At 42.4% G+C, this 18,819-nt stretch overlaps 1 long non-coding RNA gene across 2 annotated transcripts; it reads left to right on the top strand.

Moving 5' to 3' along the window:
• The first annotated feature begins 348 nt into the window (after window positions 1–348).
• LOC133274177 (uncharacterized) lies at window positions 349–12,321 on the top strand. 2 transcript variants are annotated; one of them, XR_009745052.1, is made up of 5 exons: window positions 349–437; window positions 974–6,131; window positions 7,154–7,301; window positions 8,107–8,179; window positions 12,169–12,321. It is a non-coding gene; the product is annotated as an uncharacterized LOC133274177 (long non-coding RNA). The 2 variants fall into 2 exon arrangements; XR_009745051.1 differs by lacking the exon at window positions 349–437 and having other exon boundaries at window positions 446–6,131.
• Window positions 12,322–18,819: the final 6,498 nt, after the last annotated feature.

Below are 18,819 nucleotides of genomic sequence, written 5' to 3'. Positions count from 1 at the left end.
GGGCAGGGGGGGCCATGCTCCGGGAGCGCGGGCGCTGCGGTGCCGGGGCGCGGGGACGTGCCGGAGGGGGAGGGCCCTTCCCTGGTTGGACGTGGCCAACAGCACAGGGGGAAAAAAACACGGAAAAATAAAAAGGGAGGAAAATCGCGGCGCCGGCGCTGCCCGCAGATGCTCGGGGCGCGGGTGCCGCTGCAGCCGCCGCGGGGGTACGGCGGGGCTGTGCCCGCGCCCTCCCGGGCGGTGCGGGGCGGGGCGGAGCAGGGCGGGAGCTCCCGCCGGTGCTGAACGGACAGCGCCGCGCACCGCCCTCCCGCCGAGCCGCCTCCGCCCCTGCGGCCGGGTGGAGCGCGCTGCCGGCGGGGGGCTCGGTGCAGCTCGCCCGCTCTCCGGGCAGCGCCGCGCAGGCGCGCTGCTCCCGCCCCGCCGCAGCTCCACAGGTCCTAGCGCCGGCGGCGCCGCCTCCCCGACCCCAGCGGCCCCTCGGCCGCCAGCTCGAGTACTTCCGTACCGGTGCCGGGACTGGGCTCCCTTGCTCCAGTACCCCTGGCTGGAGCAAGGGCGCCCTCCGCTTACGTCCTGAGTAACCGGCCTCTTCCTCTCAGCGGCGCGATGGTCGCACCGAGTTAAGATCCCCGTCGGGAAGCGCTGGGTTTGCCCGTGGTGCCCTGCTTGGAGTAGCCCTGTCTAGCACTGTTGAAGTCAGTCATGGCTGTTGTCGTCCTTCCTGGACTGGATTCACTGAAGGGCAAAATTCAGCATCCCCCTAGACACAAATTCCTCCCACCATGAGCAGGGATGGGGTTTGAATGGCCTACTGCATCGTGCTTTTATGTGGTCCCACACACCTGCTCTTTTTATCCATCTTTTCTTCCATTTTTCCTACTGTTCACTTGTTTCTTCCCTAAAACCTGACTTGGTAGGTAGGGGTTTGTGATTTGTGTTCATGTTGTTTATTCTTTTTTATTCTTATTAGTTCATAAGGAGTGCCAAGAGCAGTTTCACATCTACAGAAAACCTGTTCCTGCCTTGCAAGTAGCTTGAAGAGCATCAGGGAGATGGTGGCGTGGAAGGGAAGTAACAGAGGTATGTAGACATGTTCTGTGTTTTATTTGCTGACACCATCTGAGGATGAGTGGGCTTATGAAAGAGCCTGGAAAGCCGAGCCTTTGTCGATGAATCATGGGAGGTTGTGTCACCGTAAGAGGATGAGGTGGAGAAATGATTGAAGGGTATGTGGTTGAGAAATACTGCTGGAGTGCAGAAGTGGTGGGGACAACACGGGTCTCAACAGAAGAGGAGTAGACTGGGGGAATGCAGTTAGGTTGGGCCTTGAAGTAGGACAGTAGGTGAAAAACAAGTGGAGGGCTGCTAAGGAGTAAGTGACGTGGTCAGGTTTGTGAGAGGTGTTTGATCTTCCTCAGGTTGCAAAGGAGCATTTTATGTTTGGAGTATAGAGAAAAGAACTTTGCAGTAGTTGTGGTAGGGTATACCAAAGAGGCCTAAACAGCAGATTTGCCTATGAAAACGATGATTGGTCTTGAAGCTGGAGGGGTAGAATGAAGGCCCAGGATATGTGTGTGACTCATGGGAAAGGGAGGGGGGATAGTGGAAATGGGGTATGTTATTGCTGCCAGTAGTGAAGGAGAAAAGGGAAAGTGAAGCTAAACCAACACAACCTTGTACCTCAGCAAGCATATATTGATGACAAAATCTCCAGGAAGAGATGCCAGGCAGAGGCAGAAAGGTTGATGACAGAGGGGGAAATATGAGAATCACAAGCACAGAAATGCTATCTAAAATCCTTGAGAACTGCCAGACAGAGGGCAGAAAGGGAAGTGAGGGCAGGTCTGTGAACTCAAGCCTGGTATTAAGAAAGGAAAAGAGAATGATGACTCATTGACAGAAATAACACAAGTGAACATTATTTGTAATCGTAGTAAGTACTACTTCTGATAGTAACAGATCTAAGGATCAACAGGAAAGCACTGTAGGGTAGGTTCTGAGAGTTACAAAGGCTGAGGAAGGCAGGTGACCCAGGAAAGAATTTTAAGGACTTGTGAATCCTAGGCCAATGTGTCCTTCATGTCACATCCACAGCTGTAGAGGCTATTTCCCAGGTTTTCAGCTCCTGCCTTCTGTATTGCCTTATTCCACATCAGTGACTTATCCACGCCATAATACAGGACCTTAGAAGTCATCTGAAAGTATATGTTAAAACCAGCAAGCTTGTTTAAAGGTAGTTTTCACAGGCTTGGGTGAGAAGGCCATGCTTAAGTGACCTGTGAGGTTTCTTTGAACATACTAAGGCTGTAATTGATAAAGGAGCAGTTGGTAGGCATGGAAGAGTTGGATAGTTCAAAACACATGTGAGAGGGCCTCAGGGCAGAGACTGATCATCAAACAGAAACTGTGAGATCCAGAGCAAGACAGCTGCTGAAATGGGAAGCTCTCTTAGAAATACAAATTGAAATATGAAATTCATACATTATTTTGATGTGGAAAATGAAAGATAACTTTGTGTTTGAAGCTTACCTTGAGGTTTGAGAGAGGAGCATGTTAGAAAAATAATATACTTATTAAACAAGGATCCTGACACAACATAACTGCACCGGAAGATACAAAGACTGTTTTGCACTGTAGATTACAGCATGATTTGCATTTGTTTAATTAGTTAGTGGTAGTTGATACCACCAGATAGGCAGTTCCTGATTTATACATAACGAATATTTTAAGTCAGCCCAGCAGGTGCTGTGTATCAGCAAAGTTTTGCTTTAAGCCTGCCATACAGTGACATAAAATTCTGGTTTAGTTAAAAAAAAAAAAAATAATCCATAATTGCTAATGTTTGGACTATGGTAGACAAAACACACCAAATAATTTTCAAAGATCTAATTTATGGGTAAAAAGTTTTCACAGAAGTTTGGTTAATCCCAAACTGTATAGTGGTACTTCTACTCCCTTAGTCCTATGGAAAAATAACAATATTACAACTATTTTTTTTCTGGTTTATAGTTGACATTTTTAAAGATTCTTTTTGGTTGCAGAATCTGCTTAAGCAGATTTGATATCTTAAGCTATAAGCTTCCATCTTCATGTGCTGGGATGCCGAAGGATCTCCCCTCACTCTACAAAGAATTCCAAGGCTATAATGGATACATACCCCCCGTGTACGTGAGCTGAATGTACAGATTAGCTTGCCCCAGTCAGCCATAACCCATGTTCAGTCTTTTTGGTTTCAGCATAGCTGTGTGTCTCCTCTATGCTTTTAGACTTAGACACAATACAGTAACTTGAAGAGGCAAGACCATGCTTTTGGTCACTCATGCAATGCCATTGACTTCAGTGGAGTTAAAGAATGAATGAAATTAAAGAATGACTAAAAGGTTAGATCCCTTATCAATGAACTGAGCAGTCTTTTCTGTACTTCCCTGATGAGTGTCTTCTCTACATTGGGAAGGGAAGTTAAGCAGGAAAGACTTAATGCGAAGGCCAATGTGTAAGTCCAGGGGTTATCTACTTTTTTTCTGTGATATCTATTGTCATTTTAAGTTATGAAGGCTGAGGAAAGCAGGTGACCCAGGAAAGAGATTTAAGGACATGTAAATCCTAGGCCAGTGGATCTTTCTGGTCACATTCACAACGATAGAAGCTCTAAGCTTACTAAGTTTTACTTGCTAAAAAGAATTAAACCAAGCGGTAGTTCTTGGACACCTCTGTGGGAGGCGTGGAGTTGGTAGGTTGTTCAAATAGTTCACAGTCTGAAAAAGGATTCTGGTGCAGCAGCAGCAAGTGATGTTATTAGAAATTCTTAAATGTATTGGAAAACATTGGCCTTGGAATTACATCTTATCTCCTAAGCTAATTCTCACAACTGGTGAGAGATTTTGATGATCATCCACCTTGAGCTGGGCTGACCAAAACCTGGCACAAGCTGTAGAGTTTAGAAAGGCCTTTCTAAAGGCCTCCTTTGTGGGAGCTTTCAGAGAGGCCAGTTGCACAGCTACTACCCAGGAGAGTATATATGCACTTTTAGCAGTCCTGTTAGAGTCATTGGGTCTACTTATAACCTTAGCTGTTCTTCTAAGTCAACACTTTTAATGATGACAGTGAAAGAATAGCTTTAAGCCATAGATCTATTTTAGTTTCTAAACTACTGCGTAGCAGAAAAATAAAGTGAGTCCTCTTACTAATTTTATCAGTCGTGTTAGGTCACTCCACTCTCTCCTGTGTTCTGATGACACAGGAAGAGTAAGTCCTTCTTTCACCTCTGTATCTGGTTTCCTGGGATCACCTTTGTTGCCTTATGCTTCAGAGTAATAATATACAATGAAAGGTAGGTTGTCTTTCAGACAGAAGTCTAAATTATGTCTGCAAAGAAAAAAATAGCTTGTGGGTTCACTTGCTATTCATTTGTTAATCCCCCTGCTCTCTGCTTACTGCTTTAGCTAAGAACTGCAGTGATTTCTAATCTAACTCCCAAGGAGCTTTCTTCTCAGTGTGGGAGATGACTGAGTGTATATTCCCTAATATTCCTAAATTTAGTAACTTGTAACTTTGGAGTGATTTTTTTTTCCTATGAAGACATTTTACCGCTTATGGAAGATGCTGGATTAACAGATCAAAATCACAGACTGTTGTATAGGCACAGAAAGCGCATAGGGAAGCTTTGTTGTAGGTTTTGAGGCTTCACTAGTATACCAAGATTATCTCATTCTGCACACCACTTTAGCCTTTCATTTACTGAGGTTTCTAGTGAGGATACCAACAAAGGTGACAACTAATGAACCATTCACTCCTGAAATTTAAACCTAGGTCTGAATTCATCATCCAGTTTATATTCAAAGAAAAGGGTTATTATGTAAAACTTGTTGCTCAATCCTAACAAATGCAACAGCATAAAGAGGGACAAGAGATGTTCGGAGAACCTGTGACTTTGCGTGCAACTGGGGAGCACATCCAAAATGTTTTAAAGCTGGAGGAACGTGAGAGGGAGAGACCTATTTGTAACAGTTACAATCTCAAAACAAAAGGCAGCTACCGCTGGAACACCACTTTTGCAATGCTTGAATGCTAGAATTCAGCCTGTGCTCTCTTGTATCAAATTCATGACAACTTAACAGTATTTCAGTGCAGTTCTTTATCAGTTTTAGATTACATCATGCTGTGAATTGCTCTATCTGTTAATATTGATTCACGTAAATCATTTGGTTTGAGGTCTTCAAATGGGAAGTTGAGGTGCATTTCAGGGTACAATGTACTCATTTTGTCCTTGAAAATCATTTAGAAAAAAAAGCAAGCTGCAGTTGCATAGATTATATTACTTTTCTGAAAGGTTAGATTTACCCCTTAGAACTGTCAATAGTGGGACAAAAGCCTTCCATTGAAAGAATGAGAATAGAGGAGAAAACTGTTGGTGCTTAAAGTTGATTGAGGGAGTCACAGAAGTGCTGCAGGTCTCAAGGGCTGTGTAGCCCAAAGCCTGATTCAAAGAAGTCATGCTGTTTTTAATGAGAGCAGCTAGAGCAGCAGAAGTGATAACTGAATTCTAGTTCCTGAACTTTAATCTAGATCTAGCTAGGGTTTTTTTTCTTAATTACCTAAGTTTTGCTTGAATATCTCCTTCATTTTTATGTATGTTCTTCAACTGTTGCATGGCTTTGCTGTGAGCTGAGAAACATCTACTATGCTCTGTCTGCTGGGCTGCATTTTGTTCTCCATCCATTTGCACTGGGCTAGCATTTGTGAGTGAAGGTTCTTTTTGTTTTGCAAATCCTTTATAATCCCTCAGAAATAGTGCTGGTGTAGAAATATCAGTGTTACACAGATGCATATCAAACTGTGATAAATGGAAGTTGCACTGGAAAAAAAATGGAAGTAATATTGTTGTATGTTAGTGATTATCATTGGTCTTTACTCCACTAAGAAGCTCCCATCTGAATATGCTTGGTTTTGCTGAAATTTTATGGGAGTTGGAGCTGAGTAAATGTGATGACTAGATTGGTGCACCTGAGCAAGGCAAGGTGTTGGCAGAATTGTCCTGCTGCTTGCTAAAGGACTATGAAGGTTTCTTGTAGGGAAACTGCCTTTCCTGTACAGAAAGAAAAGATTGCTCCTTCCTGGCAAGAGGGACAGTAAGCACTACAAACAGCTGTTGAGCTGTCTGTCTTACACCCAGCACCTGCTTGAATCCAGCATGTAGCTGGTCTGGGTCCCGCTTCTCTTGGAGTACGTACACTGATCTGAAACAGTGTGAGTTTTTGGACCTACAGAAATGGTATTCTAGTCAAGGCTGTAGTAAAAGTGTCAGGATTTGTCTTTGACAAGGCATTCCCCAAAACAGAAATAATTGTTCCTCAAGAAATTATGGGGCTAAATCACAGAAAAATCTACTGTAAGTAACTGAAATTAGGCATACAGCTTGGTTAATGTACCACTTTGTTACAATCTAGTTATAGGAAGGGTATAGATTTGTCTCTTGTCACCTTCCTGCTGACCTAGGTGTGATCTAGCACAACAAGCAGCTGCTGACAAGGAAAATTCAATTTAGACTGTTGGAAGATTCATGTCAACACATAACAAAAAAACATGCTTAGGGAAGCTGCTAAATACATGTTACTATGAGCTAATTGCAGTCATTCTGAAGGCTGTAAATCTGCGTTTGTAAGAGAGTAAAGGAGCACACACAGCTCTGACCTATTGAACTCCTACCATGTACTCTAGAGTTTCAGAAATGACTAATGATTTGGCTTTATTTTATTAGATTATTTGTTTGGGGGAGTCCTAAAATGACCTTGACTTTCTGAGAATGACCAAGTCAGCTTTTTTTCTGAAAACAAAGCTTTACTAATGCTGTCACTATGTTTTTAAAATCTCAGCCAATCTGCAGGTGCATGAACATAGCAACAGACACAAACACATAGATCAGACATATGCATTTCACATATACTACATACAGAATACAGAGCAGGAGGTGCTAGTCATTTCTTGAACAAGGCATGCAGTTCTCAGCACCTCAAGTATCTCTTTTTCATTTAAGCACATAAAAAAATAATTAAAACATTTCCTACAAAAAAAATAATTAGAACTTTTCTTTCTTTTATTTTTTTAACTGAAATGCGAACTTTATTCTTGTTGAATGATTCACTTTCCACAGCTGTTATTACTTCTCCAGCCTACTCTGAGTTTGCACTAGTGACTGAAATGTTCCCAGACAAGCAGATGGGAAAATAGCCTGTAAATCATTATTGTTATAAATGGTTTGTAAAACTTTGGATGTTGAGAGGTAAGAGTAGTTCAAATAAGTCTCAATAATGCTGACTCAAAGGTTTAAAGCATTGCTTAAATCCCTTGATTAACCCAGCTTCTCAATATTTGACATGAATCAGTAACTCTTTGGTGTTCTCTAGCTTTGTAAATATTTATGCAGCCAGTCCCATGAAATATGACATTTAATCCTTTTGAAGTAATTATTTGTATGCTCCATGTGAAGAGATATAAAGTATAATAGTTCCAGTGATGCTAGTTTAATAATTGCTACTAAGGATTAAATCTGCTATCTTTCTTTTGTCAATAACCAGGACTTATGCAATGTAAGTGTGAATGAATGGAATCCACTTTCTGATGCAAATCTTGGGCCAGGTGCTGGGAACTCAGATTTCCTGATCCTGGCTTGTGCCTGGGCCTGTGGCTCAATAGTAACAGCAGCCTTTTGTTCCAGTTAAATGAGGTGTTGAGTGCTACATCCAGGCAAGTAGTGAAAGAATGGCACCTCTATTAGCTTGTCCTCAGCCTTCCATTTCCGAGATACAATGAATGGCCTATGCTCTCCAGGGAACTGGAAGATGCTCTACCCAGTTTCCGGGACCTGGGAAGGCCTTCTGTACAAAAGTGTACCTGCCCTCCAGACTGTGGCTGGGAATGCTGCTAACATATAGGATTTGCAGCATGTTTGTATTTAAACGGTTTAGCTTAAGAAGCACAGTGATATGCTTGTTCCTCAGACACTGAGCTTTTAGTCATTGTTTACTGGTTCAGTCTGATTCATCTGTGGATTCTGCCAGGTTTTGCAGTTGTACTTCTTGCCTCTAGGTATTCCAGAAATAGAAGGGGTTGGGAATAATGAGGAAGCAGAGAAAGATTGAAGTAGCACAAGATGTTTAGAGTTGGCCAAGAAGAAATCGTAAGTGTATCTTACTTCAGATATGTTCTGTTCTCTTCCACAACTAGACTTTTCTGTGCTTTTGCGTGGATTCCTTCCATATAAGAGAGCCCCCAATAGCACGTTTATTGTCTTTCCTGCAAAGACGTGAGAGAAAAGGGGTGCAGAGCTCTCAAAACCACAATAAAGGCCTTCTTTCTATGGAATTTTTCAGACCGCAATAAAATCTGAAATACACTTCTACAGGTTCCTTTAAAATTACTCTCTAGCTCATAGGCATCCTGCCTGTTAAAAAGCAGAGAAAAAGATTGCATTCTCTGTTATATATTTAGAAGTATTTTAGCTTCTTATTTGCTTTATCAGGCCAAAGCCCTTAAGAACCTTCAGGATATGACAAGTCTCTATTCAGAAGTACTACAGTGGTGCTGTGCTTCTGTAGCCCAGTTTGATCACTGCATAATCCAGGCAGAGAGATGTATTCTGAAAAGGACAGTGCACCACAAAAAAGGTGATGTGGGAGGTCAATGAAAGTACTGTCAGTTTTCCTGAATGTATGCTTAGGAGGCGGTTTTCCTATATATCCACAAATACATATAATTCTAGTTAGGAAGAAATCCAGATGATTGCATTTGGATTGATAATGGATTCTTCCTCAGCTTTGTTTCAGTGTTATGTTATATTGCCTGTCTTACTATTTCTCCCCTCCCCAATCTAAAACTGAGGAGGATCAGTGTATGGATGATAACAGTGTATGGATGATAACTTCCTCCTGCAAATGGTGGATGAGCCAACCAGGAGAGGAGCGCTGCTGGATCTCATCCTCACTAACAAGGAGGGTCTGGTCGAAGCAGTAAGGGTTGAGGGCTGCCTTGGTTGCAACGACCACGAGGTGGTGGAATTCAGGATCTTGTGTGGTAGGACCAGTAGAATAGCAAGTAGAATTGCAACCCTGGACTTTAGCAGGGCAAACTTTGGCCTTTTCAAGCAATTGCTAGGGGAAATCCCATGGGCAAGGCTGTTTGAAGGTAAAGGGGCCCAAGACGGTTGGCATTCAAGGATTGCTTTTTCCGAGCTCAAGATTGGAGCATCCCGACACGTAGGAAGTCAAGGAAGAGGGCCAGGAGACCTGTGTGGCTAAATAGGGAAATGCTGGGTATGCTCAAGTGGAAGAGGAGAGTTTACAGGTCATGGAAGGAGGGGCTGGCCACTTGGGAGGAATATAAGGCTGCTGCTAGAGGATGTAGGAAGGCAGCTAGGAGGACTAAGGCATCCTTAGAATTAAACCTGGAGAGAAGGGTCAAGGACAGCAAAAAGAGCTTTTTCAAATACATGGCAGACAAAACTAACACCAGAGGCAATGTAGGCCCACTGATGAACGGGATGGGTGCCCTGGTGACAGAAGATACAGAGATGGCAGAATTACTGAATGCCTTCTTTGTCTCTGTCTACTCTGCTGCAGGCAGTCCTGAAGAGCCCTGTACCCCTGAGACCTTAGATGAAGTCAGGTCAACGGAGCGGTTTGCCTTAGTCGATGAGGAATGGGTTAGAGACCAGTTGAGCAATCTGGACATCCATAAATCCATGGGTCCGGATGGGATGCACCCGCGGGTGCTGAGGGAACTGGCGGAAGTCATTGCTAGACCACTCTCCATCATCTTTACCAAGTCTTGGGAAACGGGAGAGGTGCCTGAGGACTGGAGGAAAGCAAATGTCACTTGTCTTCAAAAAGGGCAAGAAGGAGGACCCGGGTAACTATGGACCGGTCAGCCTCACCTCCATCCCTGGGAAAGTGATGGAACACCTTATCCTTGGTGCCATCTTAAGGCATATCAAGGATAAGAGGGTTATGAGGGGCAGTCAACATGGCTTCACCAAGGGGAAATCATGCTTAATCAATCTCTTAGCCTTTTATGAGGAAATAACATGGTGGATGGATGATGGCAGAGCGGTGGATGTGGTCTACCTTGACTTCAGCAAAGCATTTGACACAGTCTCCCACAGCATCCTCACAGCTGAATTGAAGAAGTGTGGTCTGGATGATCAGGTAGTGAGGTGGACTGTGAACTGGCTGAAGGAGAGAAGCCAGAGAGTTGTAGTCTATGGGCGGAGTCTAGTTGGAGGCCTGTAACTAGTGGAGTGCCTCAAGGGTCAGTACTGGGACCGGTATTATTTAATATATTCATCAACGATTTAGATGAGGGAATTGAGTGTACTATCAGCAAGTTTGCTGATGACACTAAGCTGGGAGGAGTGGCTGACACGCCAGAAGGCTGTGCTGCCATCCAGCGAGACCTGGACAGGCTGGAGAGTTGGGCAGGGAGTAACTTGATGAAATATAACAAGGGAAAGTGTAGAGTCCTGCATCTGGGCAGGAACAACCCCAGGTTCCAGTATAGGCTGGGGAATGACCTGTTAGAGAGCAGTGTAGGGGAGAGGGACCTGGGGGTCCTAGTGGACGACAGGATGACCATGAGCCAACACTGTGCCCTTGTGGCTAAGAAGGCCAATGGCATCCTGGGGTGTATTAGAAGGGGGGTGGTTAGTAGGTCGAGAGAGGTCCTGCTTCCCCTCTACTCTGCCCTGGTGAGACCCCGTCTGGAATATTGTGTCCAGTTCTCGGCCCCTCAGTTCAAGAAGGACAGGGAGCTGCTGGAGAGAGTCCAGTGCAGGGCAACAAAGATGATTAAAGGAGTGGAGCATCTCCCTTATGAGGAAAGACTGAGGGAGCTGGGTCTCTATAGTTTGGAGAAGAGGAGACTGAAGGGTGACCTTATTAGTGTATATAAATATATAAAGGGGGAGTGTCACGAGAATGGAGCCAGGCTCTACTCAGTGGCAAACAATGATAGGACAAGGGGTAATGGGTACAAACTGGAACACAAGAGGTTCCATTTAAACTTGAGAAGAAACTTCTTCTCAGTGAGGGTGACGGAACACTGGAACAGGCTGCCCAGGGAGGTTGTGGAGTCTCCTTCCCTGGAGACATTCAAAACCTGCCTGGACGCATTCCTGTGTAACATTATCTAGGTGTTCCTGCTCCGGCAGGGGGATTGGACTAGATGATCTTTCGAGGTCCCTTCCAATCTCTAGCATACTGTGATACTGTGATACTGTGATCTGCAGAACGTTGCTTGTATTTAGGGATGTACTTCGATGTACTTTGGAAGGAGAAAAAAAAGTTTTCATTTTCAGCCACACCTGTTTGAAGGCCTAAGAGATTTGAAGAGGATTTGGTCCAGTTAGAAATCAGGCTAGAGATGATATATCAAAATATGAATTAGAATTTTCAGAGCTAAAAATATAAAACAAGTCATCTTGGTTAAGAAGAAGTAAAATCTTTTAACTCACTCTGAGCAATTAATGTTAGTCTTTTGATAGCAAGTTAACAAGTGCATAGAAAACAATGGGACAGATTAATAGAGGAGCCTTATGTAGGCACTTGCTCAATCACCCAAAGTTCCTAAAGGTTCAGCTGCAAGTCTGGAAATGTAAGCGCTGGTGTCTAAAATAGAAGACATGGAAATAGATGTTGATTTTGATTTTCCTTCTCTTTCTACATTGTGTGGTTTACCACAGAAAGAAAAAAACCCCAAACAAATAAAGCCCCCAGGTAATGGCTGTGGTTCTGGAGGGCTTGAAGGGCATATGCCTTCACTCACCACAAAGCAAATACATAATAAAGGATATGTGGCTTCAGCTACAAAACATGCATGCAGGAATCACTACATACATAGCAGCTGTAAGGATTAAGTGAACAGATAATTCTTTTCCATCTCTCTTTTTAATAATAATTATTTGTACTTAAAAGAAGGAATAATATTTCATCATCCACATCTGAGGAATAGTGAGTTTTGGTTTTTTTTTTGATGCACAGCAGCACTCAGAATTCTTACTGCAGAAAAAAAGGCCACAGAGCAGACAAGGTGAAATGACAGATTCAGGTAAAACATGAGCAGCCAGATCCCAACAAGCAAGTTCAGTGCGTTGACAATCTTCCTGCTCTTCCCTAGGGACTAAGCAGAACCATTCAAGAAGGAGCAGATGGAAACAGTTGCCAGCAGATGAGTACTGGAAAAGATTCAAGCCACAGTACTTGCTGGAACTTGGGAGTTTGTGATGGCCTGAGCTAAACCAATGACAGGTATCTAAGATTTGAAACCAGACAGCTACTCAGTTCTTAGCTATGAGGGCAAAAAACCTGTTGTGGAACAAAAGCCATGTTCAGGGCATTCTCTGAACAAGCTACCAGAACTTGTTTCTCAGAGACGTCCTATGGTGAGAGGAATCTTTAAGCTGTGGTTGTTCATAGTGCTAAAGATAAAAGAGAACTGCTAGTGTATTTTTGTGAATGTGTCTGCCCCATAATTCGTTCACTCAAAGTAGTGGTTTCTCTTGACCTTGAGCTAAGATTTAACAGGTGGGGAAAAGATAAATTTAGGAAATCCGGTGATGCAATGCTGATACTTTTATGACTTCTTGCATATTTTCTAGCATACCATGAAGAATATTAAACGGCAAAAGCTGAAGTGTCCTTGGCAAACAAACAAACAAAATAGTACCCTGCGATTTTTTTACCTTTGATTCCCCTCACCACATGCACTTTTTACTGCCACGGAGCTTGAAATATTAACCCAGCATGTTAATTTATTTCTTCCAGATCTGGTCTGGCCATTGGCTTTAACATCTCTCTTGGAAGTACTTCAAACTAAATGGCTGGCCCTATCTCTAGCTTTGTTAATTAGGCACATTACTTTGTTGCTTTTCTCATATCGTTTAATGTAATTGGCATTTGTGGAGCTTTTGAAAGGCATGTTTGGGGCTACATTTTGTGCAGCTGGCTTTAAACTGCAGGCTGCTTCAAGTGTCTAGTTCTGTAGAGGACAGCCTTTGAGATCACAAAGCATGTGTGCCCAGCACATACTGTGCTTCTCCTCCAAAAGGAATGAAGTGACCAGTACAAGACATGTTCCTCCCTGCATACATTTGTGTTTCTATGGTATTGTATCTGTAATATGAGCATTACGTGCCCTGTTTGATGAACAGTACTCCCTCTACTAACTGTTGTATAATGCTTTACTATAAGATAGTCTTCATCCTAACCCACTTTAGGCAATGTATAACTTATACAGGCACAAAAGCCTGTGGGATTTTTCATGTAGAAGCACATCTTTGTAAGCCAGGAATTTGGACTTGCTGTGCTAATTCCAACAGATAATTGTACCAATATTGTGTCAACAGCCAATAAGAATGATGAATTTACACTAAGTAGGAATTCAACTCTTTCATTTCAGTTGTCTTGGTGTGAAATGATACTCTGTACCTGAATGGAGGAAGGCATGGATATAAAAGTTTAGGGAAAAAAGAAACCAACAACCCATACATACACACTAAAGGAATTATGCTGCCCTCCAGTGGTCTGGAAAGAAAACCCCATACATATTGCTTATTGATTGCAATAATGTAGTTTCCACTTACACTGCAGCGAGTAGCAATAAAATGTACCTCTTGATTTCATAGGCACATGGATTGTCTAGGCTTCAGCTTCAGGAAACCCACAGGTGGCATAAGACCAAGTAAAGACATTTGTAACAAAGGGGTATTGCTTTACCAGTACAGGCCCAGGGACTCTTTTCTGCAAGCAACTGACTAAAAATAAACTCTTGAAAATGGCAGGATTGTACTAGTCTGCCTCACTGTGACAGTAGAAACCCCTGACTTGAAAACGAATCACATGTAAGAAAATGGCCATGATTTACATTAATGGGTCTTGCAGGACATTTGTTCCCAAATGTGATGAATTGTCAGTGAAAAACATGGCCTGGCCCCACACTCAGTCAGCCACAGAGTTCTGCACACAGTGGCTGTTACTGAAACATGAGGATCCTTCTGTCCTCACAGGGCATGAATCCCAAGCCACAGATAAAATAAGTTCTCCAGGTTTCGTCTTTCAGTCAGTCAAGTACATTTGTTTTACGATTCAGAAGTACAGCATCAATTTGAAAGAAAGGAATGTTTTATGGCCAAACTATAAGGTAGATAATCTTTAGGTATATTGCCTCTATGCTTGCTTACCTCTCCCTTGTGTGCCTCCAAATGGTCTTGCCAAATATGCAAGACTGTTTCTCAGCTTATTCTTTCTACACCTGCATGCTAGGTGGGGGTTACCTTGCATGCCACGATGATTTACACCATACTGAGGGACTTGGCCACCAGAGAATCGCATAATAGTTCCACTGTCATCATCTGTTCCTCTGCATCTGTGCCACCTGCCTTCTACTAAGCAACTCATCTCCCCTAGGACCATTGCTCACAGCACAGGTCATACAACGCCTTCAAAGACCTTATACTTTCTCTCACCTTTTGTCTTTCTTTTTTACTTAAAGCAAAGAAAAATAAAGTGGTACCCCCAAATTTTTGCAGTAATAAAAAAATCCCATACTATTCCTACAATTTTCAATCTGTTTCTGTAAAAGGCTCTTGGTGGGGAAGAGCTTGGCTTTTCCCTCATATTTTTCCTACTGTTCCTAGTGTATGGGGCTTTAGGTGCTGCCTGAAGACCGTGAATATTTTTGCTGTTTCCCCATCTACAGATTTTCCATAATAGAAAGATGAAAATACAAAACATTGAATTCACCAGGAATTTCAGAAAGAACTGAAATTTTCGTCTTATCCAGCAGATGTTGCTGTTGGACCAAAAAAACCGTCTCAAGGTCAGTTCAACTGATTTAGGGAGGTCAGTTTTTCAGAGGATTTCAGCAGTTCCATGATTTTAGTCAGCATCTCCAGATCTGGTCCCTTGATCTTGTCCCTTCTACAACCACGGACATGCAGCACTAGGTGACTGTGCTGAGACACACACCTCTGAGTGAATCTGACTCCAAGCAAAAAAACAACACTCCAACCACAATTCCAGTCTCCTCAATCTTCTCATTAAGTGGATTATTGTCTGTCAGAGCTTTTAATATCTTTTTTTAATAAATAGTGGAAAGCTTCACCTCATATGCAGTATTTGCTTCCCTATTGATGAATGTGGGGTTATTCTTTGAGTCTTACATAAAATACCACTCTTGTAAGATGCATATAGAAGATAAAATTTATTGAGGTTTTAGAAAGGAAATGTGAGTTCAATGCCATGCTGACTGTATTACTGGGAAAACCTGGAGGTTTTCTATTGCCCTTTGGTTACAGGATAGATCAGTTTTCACTATTAAACTTACAATTTTAAGGTCTTTATTCACAAGTGCCTCTGTAGGTGAAAGGTAGATTTCTGGGCTGGCAGGGAAGATTCTGGGTTCCTTCTACTGGCCCAAATGGCTTTATGCCAGACGTGTTCCCAATTCCTGGAGGGACCTGGGTGAGAAAGGACTATCTGGAGGCTCTTCTATAATACTAGGGACTGTCCTCTCCTTCATTAGCCCTGAAATCTCAAACATTGAAAGGAGACACATTGGTCTCCACTTAATGACATTCCCAGTTGTGCAACAGACCTTTTGAGAAGGGAGCATGTTACATAGATCAAGGAGAAAAAGTCATGACTGTTCAACAGTTTTACTGGAAAGCAAGTGATTTGAAAGGCTGAGAGAGGGCAAGCTGAGAAGCATTAGTAAATAGTTTTAATGAGGTACTCCGGTATGCCTCATGAGATGATCTCTGGGACGTTTCGCATGTATGCCTATTAGCTCCATCCCCCACTCACAAACACTGAATGTAGATCGTGTTGTCAAAGATTTGCACTCTGACTGTAAGAAGACCATTTTACCCACTGTTGGCAAAGCCAAGATTGCCATATGCAAGTTATGCACAATGACCTTCATACCATCTCCTCCTGCCACAGGCTCCGTGTCAGACACGTATCTTGGAAATGTTGTACACTTTCAGAGTTATTACGGGGATAGTTCCTGGTTTGTATTTTTGAGATCAGGTTAGCACTAAAGCCTGCAAGCTTATTCAGAGTCATTGTGCTCAGGGGATCAGCATATCCAAAGGCTGTGATAGTAATGGGTCAGTGAGCAGAGCATAAGCAAAGGGGCACAGCAAGGAGTTTGTCATGGATTTGCACTGCTACGTGAACGCTATCCCAGACAGTATTACATGCAGTACCTTGAAACTATTCCCACTGAAGTTGGAAGTTTTGCCACTGATTTCAAGGAACAAATTAAAAATTGTTAAACAAAAGGGAAATATTAATTTCTTCTCTATAACATTCAGGTGGTATTAAATACAAATGCTTGCTTGTCCACTTTTGGATGTAGTTCTGCAGATAGTACCATTTTTATGAGCAAAATGAGCCCTTTGCACAGTTTGACCCTTTCAAATGTCTCTGCAAGATACCAACTGTAAAATGGAAATTATTTTTCTTTTTCCTTTCAGTGTTTTTTTTTTTTATCTTGTGTATAAAAGAGCAGCATCTGGTGCAAAGCAACTGCCAGCTTAATATCTTCAATATATTTAGATACAGGGGTGAAAAATTTTAAGAGGAAAAAGTATACCAAGATTAGTTCCTATGTTTCTCTTACCTAAAATTGAAGTTTCAGTATGTGAAAAAATCCTGTAACAGCTTCAATGATAATGTGGAAAATGGTGTATAACGTTATTTTTAAGAAACAGCAACTTGCACTTTTTTGTTGTGAAATACTGAAAGTGAAGAAAGGTTCCTCTTCATTCTCATATTTGCAAATGACCTGTTGAAATTTAAAATCAAAGTACTTAGCATATATAAGTGAGGTATAAATCTATTCCTCTTCACTTTTTCCATAACAATACTTTGAATAAGATAAACTGATGATACTGGATTTGTTATGCAGCCCCAGTAGGGCTTTCTGAAGTTACCAAATAAAATCAAACCAAATTCCTAAGATACACACTTATCTTCATGCTCAAAGACAGCTACTTTTCTTTTTTTCTTTCCTCATAGCTGTATGACTATTCCCTTTGGAAGTAGTGTTCCATAGGAAACATCAGACAATCCTAACACTTAGTATAAAGCTCCAAGCCCATGCTGAGGCAGCCTCTGTATTGTCCTGCCAAGGCAGCTCTGGGAAAGGATCAGTCTGGTTTGCAGAAACCCCCAGCTTCTCCCAGGCTCTGCATGTCAGTGCAATCTGTGGGATTCACTTTTTTTTTTAAATCAGGTGGTGTGTCTTTAGGTGCAGAATACTGAACTAGAGCCTGTGTGGTATAAACTGATGATTTCAGGCTATTGGTGTATGTTTGTAGCTCACGCTGCAGTGCTTCTGTAGACCAAGCTGGACTGCAGTTTGTCTTGTAGGACCAGCCCTAAATACCTAAACACATCTTCAGGAGCCAAATTTAAGAACCAAAGTTTGCAAATGTTGTATCAGTCTTGTGTCTGTTCCTAAGCTCTGCTTATGTTCTCTACCACTGTTGGAATTAAACTAAAGCTTTGAACCAAAATATTTCGAAATATTTGCCCACAGACTGGGATATACTTTTGTCAGTAACATGCCGTCCTCTTGATACACAGGGGAGTAGAGTAACTCCAGGCATTTGTTTTAAATATATTACCTTAGAAATAGACAGGAAGAAATTGCACAGGGAACATTTTTTTTGTTATTTAAGTTAAAAAATAAATACAGTTGTAACTTAAATGTGTATTTATCAGCAGAGACGCTCTTTGGCCTTACTCCAGCGGACTTTTCTCACTGACATGAGTGGGGAAAAGGTGGGATCTGCATAGGAAATCTGTGAATATTTTTTCTTCTTCATCCATCCATCTATTTTGGGATGTGCTAAATGCTTGTTCTCTGTTGTAACATTAACATCAGTATGTGGAAACTTGGATTGCTAAAATAAATCAGTGAAATGCAATATACATGACTTCACACAGAACTGCATGTACATGGTTGAGTGCAAGCGCCCCATGTCCACTCTGCCGTGTCAGCTTTACAGCCAGGTACAGCCAGAGTCTGGGGATGGCAAGGTCTGTAGTATTTCACAAGAGCATCTTTTAATCTTTCACATTGTAGGCCTGAGTGTGTGCTGGAGGCAGTGAAAAGTTTACTGTTGATGTACAAGATACTGATTTGTGAAGCAACTGTGTCTCTTTAGTTTTTGTAAGTTAGTGATATAGGCTTCAAACTAACCTGGGGCATTTTTTAAACTGTAATAGAGACCCTCCAGATTCATTCTAGTATGAATTAACACATTCTTAAGTTCATTTAAATTTTGTTTTTAATGAAAAAAATGAAAGGGGTAAGCTAGATCTTTATAGGCTGGACTGTTTTCTGCCCACACTGAAATCAATGGGAGACCATTAGAAAGTTGGACTTCAATGAAGATGTTGAGGGGCCACTCCTGCCTCAGAGTCCCCTCCAATCCATGGAAGCCTGGCCTGCTCCACGGAGTGTACTTGTGCCTCGACACTGACTCACCACCCACCATGGTCACAAGAACTCAGATGAGGACTGAATCCCCCTGGCTGCTACCTGCCCTGCCCCTCTGGCTTTGGATGAGACAGCAGGCTCAGAACATGCCTCTGCCTCAGGAGGAAGGAGAAACAAGTGTAGTGTTGCTCTCCTCATGACACAAAGCCACTCACTCTTCTCCATGCGGCATTGACCTTTAAGGCCCCCACAACTAAAGGAGTGGGAGACATTCCCATGGAATTAGCTGTTCCCCCTTTCTTTTTCCTGCTTAAGAGG

The sequence above is a fragment of the Pezoporus flaviventris genome, unplaced genomic scaffold (genome assembly GCF_033815535.1).
Source record: "Pezoporus flaviventris isolate CSIRO_AGI_PZ_B2104156 unplaced genomic scaffold, CSIRO_AGI_Pfla_v1 ptg000036l, whole genome shotgun sequence".
Classification (NCBI taxonomy): Eukaryota; Metazoa; Chordata; class Aves; order Psittaciformes; family Psittacidae; genus Pezoporus; species Pezoporus flaviventris.
This window is presented reverse-complemented; position numbering and strand designations above follow the sequence as displayed.